The sequence below is a fragment of the Lontra canadensis genome, unplaced genomic scaffold (assembly GCF_010015895.1).
Source record: "Lontra canadensis isolate GAN:19392208 unplaced genomic scaffold, GSC_riverotter_1.0 scaffold34, whole genome shotgun sequence".
NCBI classification, from domain to species: Eukaryota; Metazoa; Chordata; class Mammalia; order Carnivora; family Mustelidae; genus Lontra; species Lontra canadensis.
The window spans coordinates 9,396,807-9,420,206 of record NW_022631028.1 but is presented as its reverse complement, the minus strand read 5'-3'; the positions used below and the strand labels follow the sequence as shown (position 1 = coordinate 9,420,206).

The window sequence follows — 23,400 nt, the reverse complement described above, 5'->3', positions numbered from 1 at the left end:
GACCCTAGACTCCAGTCCCAGCTCTGCCGATTACGAGCTGTGTGACCTCGGGTCCGTTGCTTCCCCTCTCTGCCCTGTCTCCTCTCTTGTAAAATGAGGAACAAGAGTAGCACCTCTCTAGATGGGGCCAGAGAGGAGGAAGTCAGAAGAGTGCTGTGTAAATGCTCCCCCAGTGCGTGCTGGTCAACAGCGTCACCTGCTTTCAGGAGATTAGGAGAAGAACAGAGGAAACTGCTTCTGAGGTTTCTCAGTGATTAAAGTAAAAATGTTGGAAGCGCTTGCCCCTCTTGGTTTGCTCTCCCAGCAAATGACAGTGTGAATCATGCTGTGTGCCGGCTCTTAGCCCGGCTTCTGCAACTTGCCCAGATCAGCAAAATGCAGATAGAAATACAACCATTAAAAAAAGAAAAAAAAAAAAAAAAAAGAACGACACTCATCTAAGTACCTGATTACAAATATTTGGCTTCAACTGCTATTTCTGACTCTTGCCTCAGGGAAAGACTGAGAGGTTGGTTTCTGGGAGAAATTATACAAACTTCGTGTCCAGCCACTACTCTTTCCTGGTCACTGACAAGACCCCAACATCAACTCCATTGTGGGGCCAGGGAGGGGGGCAGATATCAGAAGAAAAGAAACAGGAGTATTAAAAAAAAAAAAAGAACTTTTATATTTCCTTCTCTTCCAAGTCAGCTGGCATGTGGTCAACAAACCGCTTTGAAGGACCAGCTACATCTCAGACCATCCTTCATGAACCAGCTCTGTGTTCAGAAAAATCGATGCTGAATTTCCCAGCCATCCCTCCCTTACCCTGGTCCCGTCCCCCATCCTCCCCTAGGAGATCTAAGGAGAATTTAATCCATATGGTTTTGATTCCCTCACTCATCAAAATGCAGTTTTCCAAGAGCCATTTGATCTCCAAGATGTTATGTGAGTGTCTTTTTGTATTTTATTTTTTCCCTGAGAAAAGAAAAGGCGACAGTTTGCCAAAAGAAAATGAACTCCAAACCCCCGGGGTCTGAACTAGGTTCAAGCATTAGTTCCAGGGAAGCCAAAGGGGTTGTTGCTTAGTCAGAGGGCTCCAATACTCTCTTCAGAAGCCAGGTGAATCCAGGGAAAGTGAGGAGACTTCTTTTGATTTCTTTTCCCGTGTGTGAGCATGTGTGTGTGTGTTTGTGTAAGTGTGTGTGTGTGTGTGCCCACGCTGCCCACTCTTCTATCCTAACAACTGAATGGTAATCCCGTGTATTTTTTTTTAAGATTTTATTTATTTATTTGACAGAGATCACAAGTAGGCAAAGAGGCAGGCAGAGAGAGAGAGGAAGGGAAGCAGGCTCCCCGCTGAGCAGAGAGCCCGACGTGGGGCTCGATCCCAGGACCCTGGGATCATGACCCGGGCCGAAGGCAGAGGCTTTAACCCACTGAGCCACCCAGGTGCCCCGGTAATCCTGTGTATTAAGTAGCTCCTATGTGTCAGGCACTGTGCTAAGGGGTTTATGAGAATTTTCTAATTGGGTCTTTATAATCACCCTTTGCGGGACTATAAGAGGGATGCTCCTTTTCTCCCTCCTTCTTCCTCCCTCCTGTCCCCTTTCTTTCTTTCTTTCTTTCTTTCTTTCTTTCTTTCTTTCTTTCTTTCTTTCTTTCTTTCTTTCGCTGGTGGGCTTGCTGATGGATTGCACGTGGAGGAAAAGGAGGAGTCAGGGACAGCAAGGAGGTTAAGGCTTGAGCCACCTAGACAGTTCAGGGGGTAATCATCCCCATTTTACAGGTGAGAACATGAAGGCCCCGAATAGTTGAATCACCTGACAGATTCCATTGTAAGGGGCAGAGTTAAGACTGAAGCCCTGCGCTTTCTGTCTTTTCAAGTTCTTCTCTCAGTTGCCCTTTCACAACTCAAGGTTATGCCCTTGGGCAGTGCTGGGCATTTGTGTTCAAGGGAGTGAACTCAGCACATATTTTTCCAGACATCCCTATGGCTCCCTAGCCCTTCTAGGTGTGCTTTCCCCTAGCTGACGGTGTTACTTCCTCATGAGAATCCATACACAATGCCTGTTGTCTTTATGTCAAGCTTCTTCTATTTTAAAACAAGCAGAATATACAGATGATTGCTTCTCCCTTTACTGATTTAATTTTATTTTCAACAATTTGTTTGTGTCTGCTGTATACACAATAGGAATTTGCTAAACGCTATTGATGGACTAAATGTCCACATGAGTGCTGGTACTTGTATATGATGGTCAAGAGCTATAGAAGCCTTTCATTCATTCATTTACCCATCCATCCATCTATCCATCCATCCATCCATCCATCCATCCATCCATCCATCCAGCACTTCGGAATGCCATTCCACATGTTAAACAGCATGTTAGGGACTCAAAATGAACAAAACAAATACCTGCTCTCAGCCTCTGATCTGGTTAGGTATGAGTGCGTGTACATGTGTGAATGTACAATATGAGGGACTGTTGTGTAAATAAATAACCTTGATACATGAAAAAACCCTTTAATGGAGATAATGCATGTACAAAGTACTGTGAGTCCACAGAAGATGAGAATTTTATTCATGGGGTAGCTGGGGGAATGGGGATTTCATTAGAGATGGGTGGCTTCATGGAGAAGGCGACATTCCAACTCAGACTGAAGACATGGAAAGGCATTCTCCAGGAATTGAGTGACGATCTGAAGGTGATTGTGTTGAGAGGCATGTATTCTACATTTGCACCCCTTCCCCAAGTTAGAAGGAAGGCTGGGGTGGGAGAAGACTGCTGGGGGAGGTGGAGGGAGCAGGTTACATACATGTCCCAAAATCCCTATGTTCATCTTTCTGGCGATGGTATTGATGACTATGGTAGACAGAGGCTGTTCTTCCCTGTGTTCTAACCCCCTTCTTTGAGCAGCAGTCCTAATACTTCTGTGGGTCTTTTCCTTTATCCAGCCTCTGTCCACATGTTGTAGGAGGGGCCAACCCCACCCTGGCTGATTGGAACACTATATTCCCTTGGTCATAGTGATCATAGGACCCTTGGCATCCTAGGGATCATAGGATCCCTAGTCAGGGCCCATGAGACCCGATTCTAGAATATTCAGTAGAATTACTGAAGTGGAATTCTGCTTTTCTGCTGGATTTGCTGTTGGAAGGATGTCATCCAGGTTGTTGCTGGTAGTCACTTTGCAGTCAAATGTAGCTTAGAATGGGGCCTACACCAAGGAGCAGAGTCAAGATAGAGGGAAGCTGGTTCCTTGTGACATCCTCTGGGCCCTGAATCAATTAATACCTGAAGCCAGCCTTAGCATAGGTCATGAGCCAATAGATTTCCTTTTTAACTTTGGTCACTTTGAGTTGCATTTCTTCTAGTTTGTTCCAACAGAATTCCAACTAATACAGTGGCCAACAATACTTGAAAAGTCATGTTTCAGGGAAGGCTTTTGTTTTTCCCACCAAAAAAGTTTTGGGTTACAGAGAAGGGATGAAAAAAGGAATGTGGGGCATGATGGCCAGGAGTGCAATTGGGAAAGTACAATATGGTGGCCTCTGATTTTAGATTATCTGTGCTCTTCTTCCTAATGTTAAACCACTTCAGTGTCTCCAAATGGAAAAACTTACTGCAGGGGTACATTTCATTGGAAAGAGTTTCATAAATTCAGCACAGATTTCTGTTATTGATGGTGAAGACTTCCTTTTTTTAAAATATAACTAGAGTACAATATCAATACCAGGAAATTGACATTGGTACAATGTGTATGTACACTTCTAAGCCATTTTCTCATGTGCAGATTCCAGTAACCAACACTATAATCAACATATAAAACTGTTCCATCAGAGATCATTCTGCTCCCTTATGCTACCTTTTTAGTCACATATTCCCTCCTTCCTGCTATCCCTTCCTGGCAAACCATTAATCTATCTTCATCTCTACAATTTCATCATTTCAAGAATGTTATATATCAATGGAAGTATATTTTATATAACCTTTTGAAACTGTCTCTATTCACTTAACACAGTGCCCTTGAGATCCATCCAAATTGTTTAATGTGTCAGTAGTTTGTTCTGTTTTGTTGCTGAGTAGAATTCCAAGGTATGGATATCACACAATTTGTTTCACTGCTCACCTATTAGGGGAGATTTTAATTGTTTCCAGTTTTGGCCTATTAGGAATAAAGCTGCTATAATTATGAATGGAACAGCTACAGGCTTTTCTGCGGACATAAATTTTTATTTCTTGTGAGATCAGCCTCAAAGAGTATAATTGTTGGGTTGTGTGGTAGTTACACACTCAATTTTAGAAGAAACCACCAAACTTTTCAAGAGTGTCTCTGCTATTTTATATTCCCAACAGCACTGTATGCAAGTTCTGGTTTCTTTACAACCTTGTCAACAACTGGTGTCATTCTATTTTTATTTTAGCCACCCTAATAGGTGTGTAGTGATGTCTTACTGTGGTCTTAATTTTCATTTCCCTAATGGCTACTTATATTGAACATCCTTTCATGTGTTTATTTGACATCCATATATCCTCTCCAGTGAAATTTCTCTTCATGTCCTTGGCCCATTTTTTAATTGGCTTATTTATTCTTTTATTGTTGATTTTTGAAAATTCTTTAATATATTCCAGATAGGAGTTTTTTTGTCTGAAATGTGGCTTATATTTCCCTCTAGTCTGTGGTTTGTTTTTTTCATCCTCTTCACAATGTCTTCCCAAATCAAAAGTTTTAAAATTTGTGAAGCCCAGTCCATTGATTTTTCTTTTATGAATTGTGCTTTTCATCTCAAGTTTAAGAACTCTTCTCTAAGCCTTAAGTCCTGAAGATTTTCTCCTGTGTTTTTTCCTAAGAGTTTTAGAGTTTTACTTGATCATTTATGAGTTCATTTTTATGCAAGGTGTGAGAAACAGGTTATAAGTCAAGGTCTTTTTTTTTTTTTTTTTTTGCCTATTGGTATGCAATTACCCCAGCTCCATTTGTAAAGACTTCTTTCTCCAGTGAATTGCTTTAGTACCTCTGTGAAAAATCAGTTAGCCATACCTGTGTTGGTCTATTTCTGGATTCTGTTTTGTTCCATTGATCTATGGGTATGTCTCTCCAATAAAGCAGATAGTATTGATTACTGTAGCTATATAATGAGTCATACAACCAAGTGATTCCTCCTACTGTATTCTTTTTCCAAATTGATTTAGCTTTCTGGTTTCTTTGCCTTTCCATATCAATTTTAAAATAAGCTTGCCCTTGCCTTTAAAAAGTCTTGCTGAGATTTGATAGAGGTTGCATTAACCCTGTGTATCCTTTTGGAAAGAATTGATATTTTTGCTCTGTTGAGTCATCCCATCCATGAACATGGTATGTCTCTCCATTTATGTAAATGTTCTTTGATTTCTTTCTTCAGTGTTTCATAGTTTTCACACACAAGTTCTATACATGGGGATGCCTAGGTGGCTCAGTCAGGTAAGCATCTGCCTTTGTCTCAGGTCATGATCTCAGAGTCCTGAGATCAAGTCCCACATCAGGCTCTCTGCTCAACAGGGAGTCTGCTTCTTTCTTTTCCTTACCCAGCTTGTACTCTCAATCTTTCTCTCTCTCAAATAAATAAATAAAATCTTTTTTTTAAAAAAAGTTCTGTATGTTTGGTTAGATCTATACGTATACTTTTTTTTTTTTTTTTTTTTTTAGTGATTTCAAATTATATTGTATTTTTTATTTTGGTTTACATGTGCTCATTGCTGGTATATAGAAACATAATTGATTTTGTATGTTTATCTTTTATCCTGCAAAGTTGCTGAACTCATTTATTAGTTGTAGGAGGTTTTTCTAGATTCCTTAAGATTTTCTATGTAGCCCATCAGGTCATCTGAAAATAGGGACACTTTTATTTCTTCCTTTTTGATCTGTAAGTGGGGGCTTCTTGTACTTTTCTGAGTCAAAAACAATGCTTTAAGTAATCACTGAATTAAAGACTATTTTGATTTCAGAGGCTCTTAGAGGTTATCTGATTTAATTAGCCTCATTAAGCCTCTGCTTCTTCAAAGTAAAATAGAAATAATCATGGTATGCATCTCATAAGGGTGTGGGCTATTAAGCTCTGATGTGGAGTTGTGTACACTTAATAGAAATACCTTATTTTGAGTAGCTTTAGTAATAGGAGTTTTCTGTCTCATTCTAGGGAATCCAAGTTGTACATCTTTATAAAATTACATGTTTTAACTACATAAATGGTTTCAGTATCTCCCTCTCTCTCTCTCAGTCTCAGTTTCCTCTTCTGTAAAATGGAGGTAATGATAATGTCTACCTCATAAGGTGAGGTAGATGATAATGATAATGTCTACCTCATAAGGTGGTTGTGGAAGATGAAAAGAATAAGGCCATGGCCCCTCTAGATTCACTCTCCACCCTTTTCCATTCTGCTGTGTCTGAGAGGCTGACCTGAATGGTCATGGGTGACACTGCTTTCGAGTTTCTGAAAGGTTACAGCCCATGAAAAACATGAGGTTGGAGCAGGAGAGGAGTGAGGTCAGGTTCATTTCTGTAGGGTCATTGTGAGCTGGCTGTATCCTGCCATTAAAAGCCCTGACCTTTGGTTGTTGGCCCTTTCTATGGGATCTGGTAACTGCTCTGTGTCTTTATGGCTTTAGGCTTGGGGGTAGGGGTGACAGCCCCATTGTTACTGACCCCCAGGTGCTGCACTCTCTCTGTGGTTTCACTACATCTTGTCCATAGCTTTGCAAATGGCCCCTCTATTGAGCTCTTAAAATTCCCATTTTGAGTGTGCACTCTGTTTTTGTTGGCCCTGACTGACTCACTGCAAGGCAAGACCTAGAACAGAGCCTGGCACAAGGCAAGTACTCCTTAAGGTCATCTGCTATTGCTTTGGTCATCTATGAAGCAAAGAGGGAAACACAAGATGGATGTGTGGTTTGACCATTGATTTAATTATTTGAGTTCTTCTTTCTTTAATCAGATGATGTGGTTTTACTCTCATGAATTAGTAGTGGCTTTGATGAATGGTGGGCCCTCCCATCTATCTAAGTGCTGCTAGGAAGAATGGCTTATGGATACAATCTCGAATCCCCAGTCATCACACTGAACTTTTATTTATCCAGGATCCTGACTTCCCTTTATCATAACCTCAGGGTTCTTAGCTATAATCCAAGAAATTTCCTATTCATGCTAATCCAATTTAAGCAAATCAACTATAATTAAAGCCTCTGCTAGGATTCATGTGTGTTATGAATGATGTCCAAGGAATTGATAAGCCCCAATGTGATGGTATTGGACATGAGGTCTTTGGAAGATCATTAGTTTTAGATGATGTCATGAAAGTGGGACCCTCATGAGAGGATTAGTGTCCTTTTAAGAAGAGGAACAGAGACCAGAACTCTCTCCTTTTCTCTACCATGTGAAGCCACAGCAAGAAGTTAGCCATCTGCAAGCAGGAAGAGGACTTTTTCCAGAAATCAAATTGCCCAGCACCTTGAACTTGGAATTTTCAGGCACTGGCACCATAAAAAAAATTAATGCCTGTTATGTAAATCACCCAGTCTAGTATTTTGTTATAGCAACCTGAGCTGACCAAGACAATGTAAATATTTCTTATGTGTAATGACAGTGTGAACTCTTCACTGTGAACTCTTCTGAGTTCACTGTGGGTGAGACATTGGGCTCACTGCTCTACACAAATGGTTTCATTCAATTCCCATTGTAACACTCATAGCTACTTGTATTAGGGATTGCCTTCAGTTTCTTAGTAAGAGACCAGAAATAACAGTTATTTTAAAAGACAATTTTTCTCTCACACACAAAAACCCTGTAATTTGTTAGCCATGGGCTTAATAGTAGTTACATGATCATCAGAGTCTCAGGCTTCTTCTGTTTTTCTCCACGGGTTTCATCTTCAAGGTTACCTCATGATCCAGTATGGTTGCAGTATCTCCTGCCATTATGTCTCTATTCCTGACATAGAAAAAAATGAAGAAATCCAACAGATTTTTTTTTTTTTAAGTGCCAGCTTGCTGTATAAACATGCTTTGCAGCCAGTACTTTCCCAGAAATTCCACCCAACATCTTCCCTTTACATCTCATGGGCCAGAGATTGCTCTCCTGGCCACATCTAGCTACAAGGGAAGCTGGTCAACATAGCCTTTAAGCTGAGTTCACTGTGGCCCTCAGTAATTCCAAGACTGTTATTAAGAAAGAAGGGAAGAATAACACAAGGTAGGCATTCTCTGCTATGGTACTGCTTTTGTCTTCATTTTACCAATGAGGAAACAGGTTTGAGAGTCAGGCATCTTGCCCAAGACCACACCAATGTCAGACAGAGCCAATAGCCAGAGGTCTGCCTGAATGCAGTGCCCACGTTCTTCACCTCTACATGCTGATGGTAAAGTTTGCCTAAGAAGAAAGGCAGGAGCCCAAGGAGGCAACCCTGTGTGTGCTCAGAAGTCTCCGCTGCCACTGCGTGGATACCTGCTGAATGGGTACAGAGTTATGAACGATTCTGGCTGATGTCCAAAACTGACTCACAGAAGGTTTTCCAGAGGGAGCCCTTATGTAAATGGAGAACCGTCTTAACTTGTTTCTTGTCTCTCCTTGCTGGTAGACTGCAGGTTTTGAGGGGGGTTATCTCATTCAGTTGTATGTCCAGTAGCCAAAATCGTCCCCTGCACCCCTTGGGGACCCAATAAGCATTTACGGAATAAACGAAGGGAGTGAGTGAGCGAACTAATGAAATTGTATGGGGCTAACAATCTCGAAAGCATGTCAACATGTTTTTTCTGTATGGTATTTACCACCAGCTGATCAACTGTGTCAAAACCACCCTGTAAGAGGTAAAATCTCCCGGAGAAAACCACCCATTGTGAACTGTGAGTCCCAAGAGAATCGATCTGTGAGAATTAACATGTGTGGCCCCCATGAGACCTTTTTTTTTTTTTTTTTCCTGGCAGACTTCTGAATATCCTTTTTTTTCCTGATTGGCCTATAAAGTGCCCTAAGAAATTATGCTAATGCTGGTATCTCTCCAGCCACACCCTACTGAGGATTGAATCTATTTTTCAAAGACAAAACTGAGTTTTAATTTAGTGTCCCTGTGACATTTTCCCTTTTAAGCACATGAAGGATGCTCTGCAAAGGGAGAGGTCTTGGGATATCTTTCACGGATGGCTACACTTCATGCCTGGGTGGCAGAACCCTCAGCACGCCAGCTTTCAATTAGAAGTAAATAAATGGAGACAGCTTTGCAGCGTGCCTGACGGTCTGAAAGATCAACCCGGGGCCTTGGGCCTGGATCTCTCCCACTGTGGCTGAAAATTTTCATTTACATTTTTTTGTTTTGTTTTGTTTTTTTTGGCATTTTCTGAGCAACTTTAATGTGCTAGATTTAACCTTTAAGACTTTCTCTCCTTCTCTCTGCCACTTATTCCCCCGCCCCAGGCTTTGAGAATGCCATGAGCCTAGAGGCACCTTTGGGGAACAGGAACATTCTCTTTTTCCACACAGGTGAATTCTGAACAGAATTCTCTAGATGGAAGTTTAGCCCTGCTGGGGCCAAGTAATGGAGTCGTTTTTGTTTTTTGGGTTTTTTTTGTTTTGTTTTTCCTCTCAGTGATTATAAATCTGTTTGAAGTTAGGGCAGATGGGGACATTCCTCTCCTCAGCCTACCAAATCCGAAGGCACAGGTGGACTGGTGCAGCTAGGGCATGCTCTGGGGAGGGACTCCTTACTATGCCATTTCACCACGTTTTGAGATCTGAGAGGAAGGTCATGGTATCATTTTGACATTTTTCTATAGGGAACTGTATCAGTTAGTTGTTCCTGCCCAACAAACCACTCCAAAACTTAGGAGCTTAAAACAAGACCATTTACTTAACTCACAGATTTGTAAGTCAGCATTTCGGGCTTACCTCAGCTGCTCGGTTCCCTGGTCTAGGCTGGGCTTGGCTGCTCTCAGGTGGGCATGGTCAACTGGTCAGTTGGCTTGGTTGGGATGACTCTGACGGCTTTGGCTGGGATGACTGAGGCCAATGCACTCTCTCTTCCAGCAGGCCAGCCTGAACTTGCTTGCGCGGTGGTTGGACTCCAAGAACGAGTACAGGAGAGTGTAAAGTCTCTTGAGGCCAGGACTTAGATAACATTACTTCTACAGCGTTCCACTGCTGAAAGCAAGTCTAGCTCCAATGCTAGGAGTGGAGAAATGGACTCCACCTTTTGATGGAAAGAGCTACAAAGAGTTTTGGCCACTTTTGCAATCTATAGCAGGAAGTGATTTTCAAAACGTGCTTTTCAAGTTGTCAGCCTTCCATAGAAGAGCTGCAGGAGCCAAGGGAAGGTCAAGACTCAAGTTTGGGCTGCTCCTCCCAACTTCAACCAGAGTAACTCACTTTTATCTGCAGGTTATATTGGACGTCCAAGTAACATTTCACTTGAACAAAAGCTGTCATGGTGAAAAGACATTTAAATACCAGGTAGTTAGACGTAACTGTCAGGATCTCTGCTGTATTTCTGTGCCCTCTATGACTCATAGAATTGCACTTCCTGCTTTCTGATGAAAGAGAAGTTGTGCCAAGAAGGAGGGAGAGTCTGGACTTGGCCATTCACTCATCATTCTTCCCACCTCCAATCCTATACAATCTCAGTTTGAAGAGTAGGTAGAAGACAGTAATGCATAATAGAAGAGTCTAGAGCCTGAAGCCAGACTTTCAGGGTACAGCTTCCTTAGTTGCACTATAGCCTTAAGAAAATTACTTACCTCTCCAATTTCTTCATTATTAAATGGGAATGAGAATCACCACATTTACTTCCTAAGATCTTTGTATGCATTGAATCAGATAACATAATTGGTATAAATTTACTCAATACATGTTTAATTTAAAATTTACTCAATACATGTTTACTATTGTTATTATTATTATGTAGTCTCTGAATTCCCTTAAAGTTCCAGTAGGCTATGCGTCTGTGAGATTCTGGTTGGCAGTGTTTCTTTTTACTTTGAGAACCCAGTTCCCTGTTGCTAAGTGATCTAGTTTCGGATTTTTTTTTTTTTTTTTTTTCCTAGGGAGGCATTAAACAAAACAAAACAAATCTCTGCTTACTGACCTGCTAACTAATGGTAAAATTTAGCTGTTGGGGATTTGTTCCTTTGGCCTAACAAATTACGTGTTCTTACTCATTAATACTTAGTATGACTTGGTTGATTAGATCTTTATCTTCTGTGACTATCAGGCTGAACATAGGCACGGAGAAAAGATGCACTTTGATGGAAAGTTTTGGAGAGGAGGGAGGTATAATGTATATGTGTGAGAAGTAGGGGATAGGTGGGACTGGCCACTTGAGGAAGGAAGGGGGATCAAGGAGCAAGGAGGTTGGTGCCTGGATGAAGGAAGAGACCCATTAGGTTGGTGGGAAAAGGGCCAAGAGGCACCGGGCCTGCTTTCCTGCTGTGTCTGGAGTTCAGGGTCTTTGTGTCTGGAGCTCACAGAAGGGTAATGCATTCCCCAACCTTACCTCACCCATCACGATCCTCAGATGATTCGAGCCCCCCTGCCCCAGACTGTACAGGAATATTCAAAACCACCATGGCCACCATCCAACAGGAAGGCACTCTATGGCCCCAGATGGTGGGATTTTCCCATACTCCCATGGGGCACGTAACTTTGGTTTCTCAGGGAGAAGAGTCTGTCCCACGGTGACACTGAGCAGGCTGCCCGTCAGGCTGGCCCTGCCCGATAAGATCTGTCACGATCACTCAGCTTCCGCTCAATTAGGCCTTGGTGAGACAGACTCCAGCTTGCCATGCCAGGACCTGGACTGCAGTCCTGATGGAAAAGGTAGGGCAAGACGGACACCAGACAGACTCTTTGGAGGCCACACCTAGACTGGGGGGTGCACAGAGTGGTGGTGCCCCATCTTGAGATGACGCAGGTGGCCAGGAGAACAGCTTGGACTCAGGAGTTGTGTGACTGTTAAACCCAGCAATTTTCTGGCTTTCTCAGGTAACAGGGAGAGGTGGCGCTGCCTGGAAGCCAACTGCCTGAATGGAAATATCCCACCCTTCCTCAAGCTGTGTTTCTGTACCACACATAAACTGGGAAACTGTGCTGACCTTACTGGAGGGAGCTTTTTGTTTTTCAGGAGGATTTACCTTAGAATTCTTTTATCTGGCAAATTCTCCTCCAACTTCTAGGAGCTGCGCTTTTTCCTTTCTGGGGAGTGTCCATCATTTTTGTTCAGCAAGTAACCTGTGTGCATTCTGAAAAATCTGAGAAAAAGCAGACAAGTAAGAGTTTTGTTTGGTGTGAAAAATTACTTGTAAATAATCACTTTTAAATTCTCTCTCTCTTTCTCCATGGCTTTCTGTTGAAAGCATAGCCTGTCATTTGTTTATATAATCCCCTTTTGTTGTGATTCTAGGAGTGTGGTTTTGCAGGCCTCTAGCACCTGCAAAAATGCCTATGGGATTAAGCTTCAGTTGCCTCCCTTGGTTGCTGACGGATAACTCACCCTTTGTTAACTGCCTGTCCTGCCTGTCTCATGTCTCCACATCCCTTCTTATTTCCCCTTCAGCTCCCAATAAACCACTTTCACTTAAATCCTTGTCTCGGGGCTGCTTCTCAGAGAACCCACACCAATGAAGTGATTCACTCCCTTTGGGTTTGTAACATGCCTCCCTTTGCCAGTGTTTGAATTGTATACCACTTTTCAGGAATAAGTCTCTTGTCTGACATGGGGTAACCAGAGGTCAGGCTCTGTGGATTCTCTGAGGCTGGTTTGGCTGTGGCTTCTGGCTTTGGCAATTCAACCTTTGGCCCCCATGTTTCTCATTCTTTTGCTGCCCAATTTTCTTGAGACTTCCGCCAAGGCCCACTTGTCACTGATGCGTAATCCTTGTTTTTTCTCTTGGTATTTTGTCCCGAGTTAATCCTCTCTTAACACTTCTGCGATCTCCTCTCTAGGCTTCTCTTATCAATAAATCTTAGCAGCCTCTGCCCTCAGCCTGGAAGCAGGAGGCCCTGTCCGAACTCTGAGGAAGAGTTGGGGATTCTCTTTACCCTGCTCTAAGAGCTCTCCCTTTTCTTTTAAGCCTCCCTGGGAAGAATGTTTTGTTATTGGGCTGTCTCCTGAGGTGCTACCCCATCTAAGCAGAGAGTTTAGGGCTTCTTTCTTATTCCGCCCCCCCCCCCCCACCGCAAGGCATTGCTCATAATCTTAACTTTGATCAAGGGATGGATGTTTTCCCTTCCATTTCCCTACACTTGCCATTTTGATGGTCCAAAGTCTCAGAACACTGCCAGGGTGCAAAGTAGAACGTACTAACTTACACTAGAGCTTGCTATGTCTTTTTTTTTTTTTTTTTAAGATTTTATTTCTTTATTTGTCAGAGAGAGTGAGCACAGGCAGACAGAGTAGCAGGCAGAGGCAGAGGGAGAAGCAGGCTCCCCACCAAACAAGGAGCCCAATGTGGGACTCGATCCCAGGACGCTGGGATCATGACCTGAGCCAAAGGCAGCCGCTTAACCAACTGAGCCACCCAGGCGTCCCAAGCTTGCCATGTCTTGATGCTATCTTTGTTGAAGTTTACTTATAATCTAGGGAACTTAATCCAAAGACAGAATGTAAAAAGTGGGAATTTCAGGCACTGTGGTAGGAAGTTTTGAGTGACATTCCAAATAACAACATTCGCATTTCATTAGGGCAGTGCCTTGGTCTGGGATAAAATTTATATTCCCGTCTCTCCCTCTCTCCTACCACTCCCTCCCTCCCTCCCTCCTTCTTTTGCTACCTTTTGTCAAGAAGGGTAATATGGTTGACTCTACCAGTTACTAGCTCTGTGATTTTGGACAAATTATTCTTTTTTTTAAAAAAACAAAGATGTTTTATTTATTTATTTGACAGACAGAGATCACAAGTAGGCAGAGAGGCAGGCAGAGAGAGAGGAGGAAGCAGGCTCCCTGCTAAGCAGAGAGCCCAATGCGGGACTCGATCCCAGGACCCTGAGATCATGACCTGAGCCGAAGGCAGAGGCTTAAGCCACTGAGCCACCCAGGCGCCCTGGACAAATTATTCTTGATGTCTATTTTCCCACCTGTAAAATGGAGATTATTTTGATCCTGCTTTACGGCGTTTTTGTGAGGATTAAATGAGCCCATACTTATGAAGCATTTAGGACATTACCTGACACAGAGCAGCCCTCCAAAACCTATTTGCTCTTTTTATCAATATACTCATAAAATAAGTAAAGCACCCACTTCCCAGCAAGTCCTGAGGCAACAGGGTGAGTAAGTAAGACCCAAAGAGTCTAGTGAAGAAAAAAAGTTTAGAACACATTTATTCAACTTGCCCTCAGGAAACCACAACTTTATGTTCTTCTTTTTTTTTTACTACAAATTCTTTAGAAGAATTTGGCCTGTTTTTGGAAAGAAGGTAAGCCCTTCTTCAGGAAGCTACTCATGACCGAGTGCAGGCAAGGATGTCATCTCAATGCCAGAGCAGTGGAAAGAGGGAAAGCAGGGGCAGCTTTCTGGTAACTAAGGAATTTTGACACTGGTTTTAATGGCTCCCAAGATCTACTGGGAACAAAACAGGATTAGGATGTGGATAAAAGGGAGGTGTTAGAACGGACTGGATGTCCATGAAAAGGGTTTGAGTAGGACTGGGTAGACAAGAGATGGAGCTCTGGTCCCATACTCAGTGCTCTGTGAGCCTGCTCTCCTCTCCAGCCAACTGCTCCCCTTCTCTGGAGCATGTAGCTGGTTGGTTACAAGCATGAACTCCGGAGCCTGACTGTTAAGTCACATCTCAGCTTTATCCCTTACTATGTCAGACTGTATCTTCCAAAAATGGCTGCAACCCCCACTCCCCGCCAATGCCTCAGGCTCTTCTCACAATGTGACTGGCACTTTTACTGAGAAGGGTGGTTCTACTCCCTCTCCTTGGACACAGACAGAGGCTTGTGACTGCCTTGACCAAAGTAGTAGGCAGAGGGAATGCTGTGTGACTTCTAAGGATAAATCATAAGAAGGGTCTAGGTTTCACCTGGTAATCTCTCTCTCTAGGGACACTTGCCCTTGGAACCCAGCCACCATGTTGTAAGGAGGTCGAGGCCATGTGCAGAGGCTGCATCCGGGCATTCCATCTGACAACTCTCACCAGGCTCCAGGCAGCCGCTAGCATTAATTGCCAGACACGTGTGTGAACAAGCCTTTAAATTATTCCAGGCCACGGTGTTCTACGCTTCCATCTGAGGTCCCAGACAGCATGGAGCAGAGACACCTATCCCTACCAGGCCCTGTTTGAACTCCCAACACACAGAAACTGTAAGAAATAATACATATTTATTGTTGCGTTAAACTGCTAGGTTTGGGGACAATTTGTCATGCAGCAGTAGACAGTGAACATACCATGTGACCTCCAGCAAGGTAAATGATTTTTCTATGCCTTAGTTTCCTCATTTATAAAATGAGGTTAATAACAATATCCAGTGTGCTGGTCAATCAGCTCTCCTCCCCTCCACACCCCCCTCACTAAAGCCATAATTTTTAGCATTTGCTGATTTCTGTGGGATAAATACTTCCACAGTGGTCAATTGCAAGCGATCAATGGTTTAAACACCAGATGGTGAAATTCATAAATATTTAACAATTGGCTCTCGTGAACCAGTACAAGTCACCTCCAACACATTACCAAAATATCTACCTCCTAGCAGTAAATGATTTATTATCGGTAAATAATTTAGACATAGCACAGAGTAAGTGCTACGTGCCTGCTATTAAAACTCCTGCTCTTATTTTTGTCATTATCACATATACCCCAGTTGATGCGCCATTATCTACAGCATTGTCCCACCTACAGATGGCTTCCCCAGCACTGGCTGGCCAGGCCCCTCTGACAGAACCAGGAGAGCTCTGTCCGAGCATGTGCCAGGTTAACCCTGAGTCAAAGAGGAGCCCTCGGCATAAAGTGGGTGATACAGTGGTGAGGAGCTAGTGTGCAAAGCTTTCATGCCATTACTGGTAAGGGGGCGCCTGACCTGGGCAGATGGAAGAGTCCCGACTAGGGTGGTGGTCAGTGATTCCTCATCACACACAGCACAGTACAGTTTGGTAGATGATCAGATGAGCTACACCTGGGGGGCTATGGGAGCCCACGGAGGGAGCTTCTGTCCATGCCTTAGGGGGCATTAGGAGAGGTCTCAAGAAGGTTGAATGGGGAGTTCCCATGAGAAAGAGAAAAAAGAAAGGGCCTTCCAGGTGGAAGGGCTAGCTCAGATGAAAGCCTGGTAGAAAGAAAACATCATTTCTGGGGAGATGTGCAAATCTGAGTGTGGCAAGAAGAGTAGAGGGACAAGTCCAAGGACATTCTCTGTATGTGCAAGTCTGAGTGTGGCAAGAGTGCAGTCTGACAAGTTGAAGGGCATTCTCTAGATGTGCAAGTCAGGGTGGCAAGAGAGTAGAGTGACAAGTCCAAGGGCATTCTGTGGAACTAGTGGTCTGCAGTCTTCAAAATGACACTACTATGAAAGAAAAAGAAAGGCTCAAACACAGTTTCTGATGAAAACAGACTATACAACAATGACAGCTAAATGCAATCCATGATCCCAAACCAGTCCTGAGTGGGGAGAAGCAGGAGCGCTACAACAGACTATTCAGACAATTGGTGAAATTTGAATGTGGGCTGTACGTGAAATAACAGTGTTTCATTGATATTAGATAAAATCCCATTTTCTCTTAATTGGCACTGAAGTGTTAGGAGTAATGGCACATGGTGTCTACAGTGAACCTCAAATGTTTCTGGGAAAAAATCCTGGTTAGACAGAAGAGGTGATAAAACAAAAATGGCAAAATATTAACCATGGAACCTAGGAAAACAGGGTAAAGGAGTGTCTTCTATTCTTGCAATTCTTCTGTAGGGTTAAAATGATCTCAAAATAAAAAGATTCTCTAAATGAGTGGAAAAAAAAAGTATTGGCTAAGAGTCAGGGAGGGGAAGGAGAGGTCTGGAGGTTGGGCTGCTCATTTTATTAGAAAGGGCACTGAGGCATAGACAGGCTAAATGGCTGGTTGAGGTTCAGCGAACAATTAGCACGGACTTTGTGCCCTGAGCCCTTATTTCTGAGACCCAAGTGTTGGCTCTTTCTAGTAAACTGGAGGATCCCAGAGGGGAAGTGTGTGTGTTAATATATGGCCTCTGATGTGGAGAAGACCTCAGGGGTGTAGTTTCTGCTTGCCGTACAGGAGTTATCCACGTAGCTGCTATTATTTCAGGTTATCATTAATGTGAGTTGTGACCTGAATTCCCTGTATACTGCCCTGAAATTTGCCCCATATGTTTGTAAAGGTTGATTATATCTTTGGGACCTTTTTCTAATGTGAGCAGAAGCTATAAAGTTTCAATTGTCGCAGCTTGTTGGGATCAAGTGTCTTTTCTTGTGTGCCATAAAAAGGCTCTGCCTCTGATATCTGACGTCAGACAAACACGCATGAGCAATCTATTGATTTTGGATGATGTGGAAGGCCAGCATCTCTTAGATAGGAAATTAGGAGCACATCTCTCCTTCCCTTTTTCAAAAGAGAACAACTCAGTACAGAATAATGGAATCCTGGCTAGCTATGCGCCTAGAACTAAAGAGGAGTCCTCACTCTCCCTTGCTTTTGGTGGAAGTAAAAACTGGTACAGTCACTTTGGACAACTATTTGACAGCAACTAATAAAGCCTACTGTATGCTGAATAAAGCAATTCAGTGCTTGTGCATTTATCTCAGAGAATATGAGTGCATATGTCCACCTGAACACATGCACAAAAATGGTCACAGCGTCTTTAATAATAGTAGCAAAAAACAAAAAAACAACCAAATGTTCATCAACCCTAGGACACACAAACTGGTATCTGGTACTGAGCAATCACAAGGAACGAAATGTTGAGATAACACAACAATCTCATGGCTGATAGACACAAGAGAAAACATTCTGCATCATTCTATTTATTTGAAGTTCAAAGTTAGGTGAAGTGAATTTAGGAGGATAGTCTTCAGAAGAGTGAATATTAAGGAAGGTGTTGATTGGAAAGGGAGCTGTCTAGGGTGCTGGAAATGTTGGCTAGCTTCATCTAGGTGGTGGTTACAGAACTAAGATTTGAGCACTTTGCTGCATGTAAATTATATATTATTAGAAAAATAATTGAAAAGAAAAAAAAAAGGAGTTTCTTTCTACGTTATCTTGAGAGGATACAGAAAGAGCCATCCCAATAACAATGCCTGATAGTAGTAACCTGGGGTTTGTTGTATTTTCAGGCCCCATTTGGAGATAGCCGGTCACATCTGCTTTTGCTAACATGCGCTGGGTAATAGGCACCACTCAGCCGAGGCTCAGCTGATGCTGGTGTGCCAAAACAATGGTATCAGGACTGCTACCTTCTGCAGGACAGAGGCTGAGACCACTCAAACTCCAATGTGAAAGAAACACCTGGTCATGTTCAAAGGCAAATTCTGATCCGTGTCTTACATGGGGCCTGAGAATTGGCATTTCCAGTAAGTTCCCAGGTGATGTTGATACTGTCAGACCAATTTTGAACTTCAAGGCTTCGGAGGCAGACAGACCAGCATAAGAATTTGGTTCTGCCACTTACAAGCCTTTGATCTCTGCTCAATTCCTCCATCTCTCTGAAGATCTCTTAATTTCTTGTGTACACTTGAGGAGGGGGGAAGGGAGGGATAGGTGAGACAACAATCTCCCAGAAGGGGAGTGGATTCAAAGGGGTAAGATGCAAAAAGTGTTTAGCACAGTGCCTGGCCTATAGTAAACACTGCTGACTGATAGCTCTTGTTGTATTTGTTATTGTTAGCAAAGAAGAAGATGGGGGCCACGATTTGGAGAAAGGTGAGTGAGTATGGTTTCTAAGGGCAGGAGCTAGCCAGCATTTCCCTAATAGACTGTTGAAGGAAGACATTTTTTTTTCTCACTTCTCTTCTCTCCTAATTCATCCCATAATCCTTGCCTTGGTCTCCACTATCAAGATAGATTTTCTCTTCACTCTTCTTCCCATAGCAGTCTACCCCAGATCTAGTAAAGACGGAAGAACTTAAGCCGAACTGAAGCTTGAAACCAGGCAGGTTGTCAAATTGTTGGATTGTGCCAGAAGGTGATTTTTTGAGGAAATATCCTCCCCACTTGGCTCTTCCTATAGGGGCGGGATTGGTCCCCGGGAGGTGAGGTCCACAGCCGGGTATCCATGCGTGCCCACACTCAACTACCATCTTCAGAATCTGCCCATGCTTCTTGGTGCACAGGGACCCCTCTGGAGGAAGACATATGTTCCTCAGTTTGCGGGGCTGCCAGTTGGTGTCTTTTTTAGGAATCGAACTAACTTGTTGTCAAAGAAGGAAAAAAGGAAATGCTTCATTCTGTGTTGTCTGGACAGTAACTGGACTGGACTGGGGCTGGATTTCAGGGGAGCCCTCTTCAGCTGGGAGGTGAGAGCACCATTTGATTGGAGCCTGGAGTAGACTGGAGGCAGGCGGAGCTCCAGATCACAGCACTGTTCATGGATGAAGCTGTGTTCCATGAGAGCCAGCCACTAAACTGGCACCAAAGGCTCAAAAGCAACCAACCAGAGGTACTCATAGTGGAGTGGGGAAACAAAAAAAGAAAGCATGCATAGTGCCACGAGAGAGGTGCTGAGCTAAGGGGCATACGTGGATCCCATGGGAGCACAGAGTGGGGGGAGACAGGAAAGTGGTAGCCAGTTTTCAAGATGGCTTCCCAGTGACCCTCATGGCTCAGCAAACACACCCTTGTGTAGGCCTTCTGTGTATTGAATTTGGGCTGCCCGGTGTAAGCAATAGAAGTCAGTGGAAGTGACCTGTGTGACTTCTGAGGCTTGGACATAAAAAACCTAGCTTCTGCCTTGTCCTCAGGAACACATGCTCTGGGAGAGACCAGCTATCATGTAAAAAGTCTGAGTATGCTGAAACCATGTGCTATGAGGAATCCCAACCAGCCCTGTGAAGGCCTCACAAGAAGACAGAAAGATACCCACCAAGTAGCCGTCTCAGCTAAGCAATGGGAAGGTGCATGAAGGAGCCATCTTGGGTGCTCAGCACAGCTGAACCTTCAGAGAGCCCCAGCCCTGGTCATCTGGCTACCACCGGATAAAGGACCCCAAGCGAGACCACTCGGCTGAGCTCGGGCAACCCACAGTACCTTGCGTAACCATGAACAATAATACTAAATTGTTGCGTTGAACTGCTAAGTTTGAGAGTGGTCTATTATGCAACAGTGGATTTCTGGAAGAGAAGAGTATCTGGTAGAAAGGGCACCTGAGAGCAGGGCGTCGAAAAGCAGATGGCTAGCTGGGGAGGAGGACCATCCCACAGAGAGGTGTGTCTGGAAAACCAGAATGGAAAAACCGAATGGTCTGCTGAGGAATTAGGAGCAGCTAAATATCAACAGAGAACAAGAGAGAGCTGGGGGCTGAGCTGTGAGAGGTGGGTGGGGCTGGACTCAGAGATCCAGGGCAAGGGCTTCTAAATGCTACCCCACACGCTTTGCAGGAGCTTTTGAGAGGTGGAGATGTGAACATCCTCTAGAAATCTCTCCACGGCTGCTGCTCTTGTCCTCGGCAGCTGTGGCAAAAACCACTCCAAAAGCTGGGTGAAAGCGAGCACTCATTGGCCCCATTGACTCACAGAAAGATGGGAAAGGGTTAAGCTCTGTTCACAGCTCTGCAGCCGCTCTTGCCAAGTCTGAGAAATGTGATGCGCCCAGGAAGTCCTAGATTCTATTTTAGCAGCAGTCGGGAACCACTCTCCTTGGGTTGGTGATGCATCCACAAAGTACCTACCCACAGAGTTGGGAAATGTGTGAATTAATTTAACACCAAGCCGGGTTTTCCCTGAAGTCCGGGCTCTCTCTCACGTATGTCCACTTCCACCTCCCCCTCCAGCTAGAAAGGGAAGAGCCAAAGGGAGGACAGTCCCCACAGCTGTTTCTTCCCCTCTGCTGTCACATCTGCTGTGAAATGGGACCAATAATGTCTACCTCACCATTGGTTGGGAGAATGAAACGAAATAGCGTGAGTCAGGTAGGCAGGCCGGAACCTATCTACAGGATACACTCCGGAAAGGCAGACTTTTGTGAATGTCGTCCTTGTCGTGGTCTGCTGGTCTCACCCCAAGCCTGCTCTTGGGGTAGCAGATACAGAATAAATGAGCTGTCATTGGCCGACATGGCTAACGGACCAGGTCACTCCTTGCCCTCGTGTGCAGACAGCCTCTCGGTCTCTGGCAGCCACTAATCGTAATGAATAGCTAATATTTCTTGAGATCTCACTATGCTACAAATGAGTTTTTCCTTTTAATCCTCATAAAAATCCTGCACTCTGGAAGCATTTTACGTTCACAGAAGTTGAGGTGGAGTGAGGGTAGCTTGCCCGAAGCTTCACAGCCAGGAAGGGCCCAGGCTGGAGTCCGAACACTCCAGGGGCTGCTGTCTAACCAGAGCCTTGCACTGCCTCCCAAAGGGACCTGTCCGAAAAGGGAGCCCTGAGATGTGTACCACCTCTCGTTGTTCTCAGAAACTGAAATAAGCTGAGTTTGGTCTTTGCATAGGCATAGCCCTTTCAACTAGCATGTCTGGTGCCTCTGTCTTCTCCTCCAAAGTCCTGGTGTAAAAGGAACGAAGAAAGAATCCTTTTAATCCTGGTTCCCTGTAATTACTGGGGGAAAAATCCTCAGAAAATTCCATTGCTTTTTTGAGGAATGATGTGGTGCTTGTGCTAGACAATTAGCCCAGTGAGGGGACTCTGTTTATTTATGTAATGGGTGCAAGGCCGACCTCTCCATTAGGCCCCATAGAGGCAGTACCTAGGGCCTCAAAACTGTTAGGGGCCCGTGATAATGCTGCAACTTTCATGTCTTTTTTTTGTGCAAAAACAGAAGAGAATAATAAATAATATTAAATATATAATAATGAATCCAGCTCAGATTTTATTCATTTTTATACCAATGCAGTTATAAAGTACAACTTTTAACATTTTAATTAATTAATTAATTAATTAATTTTTAAAGATTTTATTTATTTGACACAGAGAGAGAGAGAACAAGCAGGGGGAACGGCATAAGGAGAGGGAGAAGCAGCCTCCCCCACACCCCTCCACCAAGTAGGGAGCCCGATGCAGGGCCTGATCCCAAGACCCTGGGATCACAACCTGAGCCAAAGTCAGATGCTTAACCAGCTGAGCCACCCAGGTGCCCCTTAGCATTTTTTTAAATGGAGGAATGGTCCCCAAGCCCCAGCCCTGAATGGGTGAGGGTTATGTGTAAATGCACAGAGTCTGATACGGGGTAGAGCTTAGACAAGGTTCATTTCCTCCCATCTGTGCTTTAGGAAGAAGAAGTGCAGAGGGGACATGTGACACCACGCATACATAGGGGCTCAATCCATGCCCACTGACGCCTTCCCCATCCTCTCCACCCTGGAAACGGGCAGTGCAGTGCATGTACCATAGGGCCCTCTCCTGTGTGCCATGGCTGATCGGTCCAAAGGGCACTCTTGACCAAGGACAGCCAATAGGAGCTGCTGAGGGGGAAGGAAATGCTGTCCAAGAGGTACTACCATGAGCAGTGGCTGAGCCAAAAGATTTGAAGCAGAAATATAAGGAAGGAATCAACAGGCAGACAGAGCAGAACCTAGAGAAGGCACAGAAAATGGAGATGGAGTCAATGAGTAGTGGAAATGGTGATAAGGAATAAGGATCCATCAACTCACACTGTGGGTAGGGTTCGGTGATCTGGTTCCCAGATGAACTTCAAGCACAAAACCCACCTGCCTTCACTGAGCACCTCCCATTTTCCAGGCACCAGGCTAAGTGTCTTATATATATCGTTGCATTTAGCCTCCCAATAACCCTATAGATTCTGTTTTATCTTTATCCTATCTCCCAAATGTGAAAAGGAAGCTTAATCCATTTTCTCAAGCTCAGGCAACTTGTAAGTGAAAAACCAGATCTCAAACCCACACTGTTGGACTTCAGAGTCCACAGTTGAACCAATAACCCATCTTGCTTGGCCAAATCTCAAAGTCCATTCCAATGTCCATGACGCTCAACCGTTTACCTTTCCTGGGTTCTCTTGGGATCCCAGCCCCCATGACTTGACATAGTCCTGTTGTTTTAAAAAGACAACAGCCCAGGGGAAGGTCAAGAGGGAGAGAGCTGGTGGGGTGAACAATAGGGACTAAATACAAAAAGAGAAGCCAGGGAGAAGCAACGTGCTGGTGAAGAGAAATAGCCCGTTTGCCAGATCTTGGTGAGAATGAGCTTCAGTGGATTAGGAAATGCCGGACCAGGAAGAGACTGCAGGGCCCTCAAGACCGAAGAGGTTGTTTTCCCCCCAGAGACAGTGTCTTAAATGGGAAGAAAAG

General features: G+C 44.0%; 1 long non-coding RNA gene across 1 annotated transcript in view; it reads left to right on the top strand.

Annotated features, from left to right (window-relative positions):
- Nucleotides 1-23,400, top strand: part of LOC116873601 — a 102,250-nt gene that overhangs the window by 29,861 nt on the left and 48,989 nt on the right. Inside the window, exon 3 of the long non-coding RNA XR_004383856.1 lies at nucleotides 15,040-15,171. This is a non-coding gene — a long non-coding RNA (uncharacterized LOC116873601). The remainder of the gene's footprint in view (nucleotides 1-15,039; nucleotides 15,172-23,400) is intronic.